This window comes from Bos javanicus, chromosome X (genome assembly GCF_032452875.1).
Source record: "Bos javanicus breed banteng chromosome X, ARS-OSU_banteng_1.0, whole genome shotgun sequence".
Classification (NCBI taxonomy): Eukaryota; Metazoa; Chordata; class Mammalia; order Artiodactyla; family Bovidae; genus Bos; species Bos javanicus.
Window position 1 is genome coordinate 81,668,158 of NC_083897.1, and position 8,393 is coordinate 81,676,550.

The window sequence follows — 8,393 nt, forward strand, 5'->3', positions numbered from 1 at the left end:
AGACGGCAGCCCACCAGGCTCCCCCGTCCCTGGGATTCTCCGGGCAAGAACACTGGAGTGGGGTGCCATTGCCTTCTCCAGGGAAGGGGAGAGAGGTCAATAAAGATCCGCCTAACAATGCAAGATATGTAAGAGACATGGGTTTGATCCTTGAGTTAGGAAGATCCTCTGGAGGAGGGCACAGCAACCCACTCCAGTATTCTTGCTTGGAGAATCCTATGAACAGAGGAGCCTGGTGGGCTATAGTCCTGGGGTCGCAAAGAGTCGGGCACGACTGAAGCGACTTAGCATGCATGCATGAATGCATATGCTAGTATATCTGTAAGATACATTTCAATTGCTGGATGAAATAATATGAACATAAATAGCTTTGATAGATGTTCCCAAGGTTACCTCTGTTGAGGGCTTCAACCACTAATATAAAAGTGTATCTATTTCTTCATAGTACTCTGGCCATCATAGTATATTATCAAAATGTTTGGTCTTTCCTATCCTTATGTGAAAACTGATTTTAGATATAATTTTAATTAATTTTTTCCTGCTATGAGTGAAGTTAAGAATCTTTTAATATGCTTATGAGCCAGGCATTTGCTTTTCTGTGCTCTATTTTTATCTTTTGGTCATTTTAAAATTGGGATGATGGTCTTTTTATTGATTTGTAGATTTTTATATATTAAGAAAATAAGCCTTTTGCCATATGAATTACATATTGTTTCCTTTAGTATGTCCTGTGTTTAAATTTTTTATTTGGGGTTTTATTATTTAAGATTTCTTTTATTTTTATGTAGTCAAATTTTTCAGTCTTTTCTTTTGTGACTTCTAGGTTTGAGTCATACTTAGAAGGGCATCTCCCCTTCTTCCTCTGAGATTAAAAAAAAAAATGATGTCTATGATTCTTCCTAGTACTGTTATGGCTAGTTATGGTTTCAATTTATATTTAAGTTTTTCTTCCATATGGAATTACTTTTATTGTATTTGGGGGGGGTTAGTATTTTTTTTATTTTTATGTATTTCTTTTTGGCTGTGCTGGGTCTTCACTGCTGCATGGGCTACTCTCTAGTTGCAATTTGCAGGCTTCTCATTTCAGTGGCTTCTCTTGTTGTGGAGCACAGGCTTTAGCGTGTGAGGGCTTCAGTAGTTGCAGTATGTGGGCTTAGTAGTTACAGCTCCCAGGCTCTAGAGCACAGGCTTAGTAGTTGTGGTACACAGGCTTAGCTGCTGTGCAGCATGTGGGATCTTCTCGGACCAGGGTTCAAATTCATGTCTCCTGCATTGCCAGGTAGATTCTTTACCACTGAGCCACTAGGGAAGCCCTGTTTTATCTTATTTTGGTGCAAGATATACCCATGAATCCAACTTACGTATTTATAGATAGCTACCTATTTGTCCTACAGAATAGAGACAATGTTTTCTTCATGTCTGCATCTTTAGTACCTAACATATTTCCTTGCTCATTGTAGGTTGTATATAAATGTTGTTTGAATGAACAAGATGAATACTCTGCTTCTCTTAAAATATTTAGTACCTGCCTTACTGTGGTGGACATACCTAAAATGACCCCCAATTTGTCATACCATGTATAATCCTCTCCCCTTGAGTGCAGGTAGAACCTGTCACTAGATTCTAATCCATAAAATATGGAAAAGGTGATGGTATGCAACTCTCATGATTACGTTAGGTTATATAAGGCTCTATGTTAGCAGATTAGAATGAGAGAAACTCTCCTGCTATTAGGTTGATGCAAAAGTAATTGTGGTTTTGCATTGTTGAACTTTGCCATTTAATACTGGAATACATTCTTAAATAAACGTGGTTATATTATACATCATTTAATGTGCATTTCTCACTTTATGTTTTTTTGCTAATGACATTATTTGCCATGTATTTTATATTTGTTTTAAACTATGGAAAAATGGAGAAGGAAATGGCAACCCACTCCAGTATTCTTGCCTGGAAAAGTCCATGGACAGAGGAGCCTGGCGGGCTGCAGTCCATGGGGTTACATGACTGAGCATGTGTGCATAAGGGTGGAGGGTGATGGGTTGGTAGCAATAAACTGGTAGAACTAAAAATAAATAAATAAAAATAAACTATGGAAATGATGTTGGACAAAAAGCAAATTTGAGCAATTTTCTTACTGGAATACAAAATGGATCATAAAGCACCAGAGACAACTTGCAACATCAACAATGCATTTGGCCCAGGAACTGTTAATGAATGTACAGTGCAGCAGTGGGTCAAGAAGTTTTGCAAAGGAGACAAGAGCCTTCAAGATGAGCACAGTGGCTGGCCATTGGAAGCTGACAATGACCAACTGAGAGCATTGAAGTTGATCCTCTTACAACTACATGAGAGGTTGCCAAAGAACTCAATGTCAACCATTCTGCTGCTGCTGCTAAGTCGCTTCAGTCGTGCCCGACTCTGTGCGACCCCATAGATGGCAGCCCACCAGCCTCCACCATCCCTGGGATTCTCCAGGCAAGAACACTGGAGTGGATTGCCATTTCCTTCTCCAATGCATGAAAGTGAAAAGTGAAAGTGAAGTTGCTCAGTTGTGTCCGACTCTTAGCGACCTCATGGACTGCAGCCCGCCAGGCTCCTCCATCCATGGGATTTTCCAGGCAAGAGTACCAGAGTGGGGTGCCATTGCCTTCTCCGCAACCATTCCAAGGTTGTTCAGCATTTGAAGCAAATTGGAAAGGTGAAAAAGCTCGATAAGTGGGTGCCTTGTGAGCTGACCGAAAATTTAAAAAAATCATTTTGAAGTGTTATGTTCTCTTATTCTTTGCAGCAACAACGAACCATTTCTCGATCAGATTGTGACATGCAAAGTGGATTGTATATGACAACCAGTGACAACTAGCTCAGTGGTTGAACTGAGAAAACACTCCAAAGCACTTCTCAAAGCCAGCCTTGCACCATAAAAAGGTCATGGTCACTGTTTGGTGGTCTGCTGCCCATCTGATGCACTACAGCTTTCTGAATCCTGGCGAAACCATTACATCTGAGAAGTATGCTCAGCAAATCAATGAGATGCACTGAAAACTGCAATGCCTGCAGTTGGCATTGGTCAATAGAAAGAGGAGCCTAATTCTTTTCCACGACGATTTCTGACCACATGTCACACAACCAACACTTCAAAAATTGAATGAACTGAGTTATGAATTTTTACCTCATCTGCCGAATTCACCTGACCTCTCTCCAACCAACTACCACTTCTTCAAGCATCTCCATGACTTTTTGTGGGGAAAATGCTTCCACAACTAGCAGGATTCAGAGAATACTTTCCAAGAGTTCATTGAATCCTGAAGCATGGATTTTTATGCTATAAGAATAAACAAACTCTTTTTCTCATTGGCAAAAATGTGTTGATTGTTAATGGTTCCTATTTTGATTAATGAAGATGTGTTTGAGACTAGTTACAATGATTTAAATTTCACTGTGTGAAACTGCAATTACATTTGCACCAACCTAACAGCTTTAAAGAAGCAAACTGCTAGGAAATAAACTGCCTATGGCGAGTGCCATGTAGCAGGGAACTGCTAGTGGCCTCTAGGAGCTGAGAGTCTCAGACCCATAATCGCAACAACTGAATTCTGCCAACTGTGTGAGTTTGGAGGAGCATCCCAAGCTCCAGATGAGACCCCAGCCTTGGCCTATACCTTGATTTCAGCCCACTAGGATCCTAAGCAGAGAACTAAGCCTATCTGTGCTGGGACTCCTGACCCATAGAAACTATGAAATAATAAATGGGATTGTTTTAAGCTGATAAATTTGTGATAATTTGTTATACTGTAGTAGAAAATTAATTTACTTAAATTGTTGACTCTTAGAGCTTCCAAGTTTTCCTCATGTCATTTTAAGTCAGTTCACTCCATCTTATTCCTTTGAAGTCAAGTTTTTAAATTTAGTACATGACTTTTAAGTATTTATTACCATTAAATCCCACCTTCTTGGTTTGGAATCAGTGTTCTATGCATGTAGATTATTTGAGAAGTTTTATCTCCTCTTCTGTGAGTTCTTCTTGGATGGTTTTTCTCTGTCCTTTTCCTCTAATACACTATGGATTGTTCTTTCTTTTGAGATATATCATCTGGTCCCATCACTTAATGGGAAATAGATGGGGAAACAATGGAAAGAGTGACAGACTTTATTTTCTTGGGATCCACAATCAATGCAGATGGTGACTGCAGTCATGAAATTAAAAGACGCTTGCTCCTTGGAAGAAAAGCTATGACCAACCTAGACAGCATATTAGAAAGCAGAGACATTACTTTGCTGACAAAGGTCCATACAGTCAAAGCTATGGTTTTTTCAGTAGTCATGTATGGATGTGAGAGTTGGACCGTAAAGAAAGCTGAGTACTGAAGAATTGATGCCTTTGAACTGTGGTGTTAGAGAAGACTCTTGAGAGTCCTTTGGACTGCAAAGAGATCAAACCAGTCAGTCCTAAAGGAAATCAGTCCTGAATATTCATTGGAAGGACTGATGTTGAAGCTGAAACTCCAATACTTTGGCCACCTGATGTGAAGAACTGAGTCATTTGAAAAGATCCTGATGCTGGGAAAGATTAAAGGAATGAGGAGAAGGGGAATAATAAAAGAAGAGATGGTTGGATGGCATCACCAACTTGATGGACATGAGTTTGAGCAAGCTCCAGGAGTTGGTGATGGATGGGAAAGTCTGGTGTGCTGCAGTCCATGGGGTCACAAATAGTAGGACATGACTGAGCGACTGAACTGAGCTGAACTGAAGTCCCCTACATATGAACCTTCAAGTTATGAAATTTCAAAGATGTGAATGTGCATACTATCAGTGTCGGGTGTGTGTGAAATTGCAGCTTTCCCTCCGTCTCCTATTGCCAATGATCCTTCAGCTCTACCATCTCCAACCTCCTCTCCCTCCTCCAGTCAGTAACTCTTCTTGCCAGTTCACTTGATGCTAGACCCTGTATACCAGCTGTTGTACTGTATTATTGTACTTTTCAAGGTACTGTAAGATTTAAAATGTTTTCATTTTTTGTGTTTGCTTTTAATGTATTATTTGTGTGAAAAGTAGTATAAAGTACTATATAGCCAAGTGTCAGTTGGGTACCTAGGCTTATGAACACACTCTCAGAATGGAAGTCATTCATGTGTAGGGGACTTACTGTATTGTAGCATTATTACAGTACATTGTGATTATCTGCTCACATGCTCATCTTTTCCACTAGACTATGAACTCCTAAAAGACAGGGACCTTGACTTTTCACATCTTAGTGCAGTGCCTGACATAATAGAAGCTCAATAATTTTTTTGTTGTGTGGGTAAAATGAAAGAAGTGATCAATAATAGGAAATGCTTCATATGACTTAAACAGAAGAGGTCGAAGGAGGATATTGTCGTGGTTTGTGCACAGGTTGGAAAAGAATTTCCGGTATGAGGCAGAATGAAAGGAGAATAAAGTTTATTAGAGTGGGGGCAGTTGCTGCTAGCACAGCGGTCGGGCTTCCTGATAATCAGGGAGAGCCAACATTGAAAGGGGTCCTTGGTCCATTTTTATAGCCAGGGTACAAGGAGCGAGATGGGGTCTTGTGGGTCATTTGCTGATTGGATGAGACACATATACTGGGAGGGAGAGCCAACATTGAATGGGGTCCTTGGTCCATTTTTATAGCCAGGGTACAAGGAGTGAAATAGGGGTCTTGCAGGTCATTTGCTGATTGGATGAGGCACATATACTGGGTGGGGGAAGAGTAAGGCAAATACCTTCTTCCTATATGGGGTAGGAGGGGAGACAGGTATACTGCTCAGGAGGACCTGAAATTCTTGAATAGTTACAACATGGGGGAGGGCAAGGATAAGGGTCTGTTTTTTTCTGTTCCCGCATTCCAAGACCCTCCTTGTTTTTTTCTGTTCTTTTGTCCTTGATACACCACAGATATGATTTGAAGTCTCCATGAAAATTGCAACCCCTCTCTGAGGTGAATTCTGCCCCTATTCTCGCACTTACGGATAGAGCTATGATAATAAGCCTCCTTTTGTCCTTTGCATCTTATGGTGGCCCCTTTCCTGACCTAACTGTGCTTGACAGGTACATTTAATTCAAGACTAATTCTGTACCCAATTACAACACGTGTGGGTACTACACCACCAAGCAATTCTCAGACACTAGCTGGGTGTCCTAAATTCAACACAATTCTGACACTATGCGCCTAGAGATAACATCAGATCCCACAGGCTCAGTCCTACAAGACTGAGCTCCATCCAGCTCAGACATCAACTCCAAATTCATATTGTCACCTGTGTTTCAGAATTGCCAGTTATAGAGTAGAGGTTCCAAAACACCCCTCCATGAGTTTAATTACTTTCTAGAGTAGTTCACAGAACTCAGAGAAGTATTTTACTTACTAGATTACCAGTTTATTATAAAAGAGTATAACTTAAGAACAGCCAGATGAAAGAAATGCATAGGGTATGAGGAAAGGACATGGAGATTCCATCCATGCCCTCTCTGAGAGCACCCAGACCCAGAAGCCCTTCAAACCCTGTCTTTTTGGATTGTTTCATTTTTTGTTTGTTTCTTTTTGACCATGCCACACAGCTTGAAGCATCTTAGTCCCCGCCCAAGGATTGAACCCAGGCCCCCAGCAGTGAAGTGCCGAATCCTAACCACTGGACTGCCAGGGAATTCCCACTTTTGGAATTTTTGTGGCAGCTTCATTACCCAGACATAGTTGATTAAATCATTGGCCACTGGTGATTGATTCACCCTCCAGAATCTTCTCCTCCCCCAAGGTCAGAGGGTGGGACTGAAAGTTGTTTCTTCTGGCACCCAGCCCCCGTTCTTCCGCTAGGTCATTTATTATATTAACATAACAATAGACACCTTGACTGCTCTCCTCTTTTAGAGAATTCCAAGGATTTTAGGATCTCTGTGCCAGAAGGCAATGGCACCCCACTCCAGTACTCTTGCCTGGAAAATCCCATGGACGGAGGAGCCTGGAAGGCTGCAGTCCATGGGGTCGCAGAGGGTCGGACACGACTGAGCGACTTCACTTTCACTTTTCACTTTCATGCATTGGAGAAGGAAATGGCAATCCACTCCAGTGTTCTTGCCTGGAGAATCCCAGGGACGGGAGAGCCTGGTGGGCTGCTGTCTATGGGGTTGCATAGAGTCGGACACGACTGAAGTGACTTAGCAGCAGTGCCAGAAGGGAAGCAAAGACCACATCACAATATCACAAAGATCCTCTCACGGCAGAAAATACTGAAGCCTGAGTACCTGAGTCACGGGTAGGTACTCAGTCATTTGCTGTAGCCTGCCAGGCTCCTCTGTCCAAGGGATTTCCCAGGCAAGGATACTGGAGTGGGGTGTCATTTCCTCCTCCAAGGGATCCTCCTGACCCAGGGATGAAACCAACATCTCTTTCATCTCCTGCATTGGGAGGCGGATTCTTTACTTTTAGCGCCACCTGGGAAGCCCCCAAGTTATGGGTAGAATAAGCTAAATACTCTTTACAGAGTAGAGAATTATTGCCAGCTCCTCTTTCTGATATCTGTGCCGCTGCTACTGCTGCTAAGTCGCTTCAGTCGTGTCTGATTCTACCAGTGCTTATTTCTTTGTGATACCAAACCCCTAAGAGTTGGGAATGGAATCAAGAAATGATACCCTCTGAAACAGTGTAACCACAGTGTCTTATAAGACAAGGACATTTCCTAAATTTTTGTCCAGGAAACCTGAATATCTTCCCTAACCTAAGGAAGAGCTCAGAGTAATTCTCAGTTCTAACAGAGGGTATGGGGCTTATCCTCACATCTGGAGTGTAACTGATGTAAAGAAAATGAAATCACTTAATTTTATTATAATCTGTTTGACGTTGACAAAAAGTTGGTGTTCTATGAGAAGAATAGAAATAATGGAACCAAAAGTGAGAATTCATGAGTGTATCACCAGGCTTGACCTTGAGAGCAGACATAAATTTCTCCAGAGTACAGTAGAGGAGTTAATCATAGTGAAAATTCAAGAACAACGTAAATTTACCATAATAGTTATTTTAGGATATTTCAAAAGGATATTACAGTAGGTTTTGAAGAATGTTTAGTGGTAAGTATAAAAGTTTACTAGAGTTGCCATAACAAAATACCACAGACTCGGCAGTTTAAACAATAGAAATTTATTTTCTCATAGATCTGGAGGCTAGAAGTCCAAAATCAAGGTGTTGACAAGTCTGGTTTCTTCTGAGGCTTCTCTCCTTGACCTTGGGTGGCCTCACGCCCTGCAGTGGCTTGAAGCAGGGTTTTGGTTCCCAGACAGAGACTGAGATTTACTGTAGCAGTAAGAGAGCCAAATCTTAGCCACTAGACCAGTGGTCAGTGACAAGGCCCTGGCCATTTGGCCATGTAAAAAAGAAT

At 41.5% G+C, this 8,393-nt stretch overlaps 1 pseudogene; it reads left to right on the plus strand.

Moving 5' to 3' along the window:
• The first annotated feature begins 1,575 nt into the window (after positions 1 to 1,575).
• Positions 1,576 to 5,567, plus strand: LOC133242616 (histone-lysine N-methyltransferase SETMAR-like; annotated as a pseudogene).
• Positions 5,568 to 8,393: the final 2,826 nt, after the last annotated feature.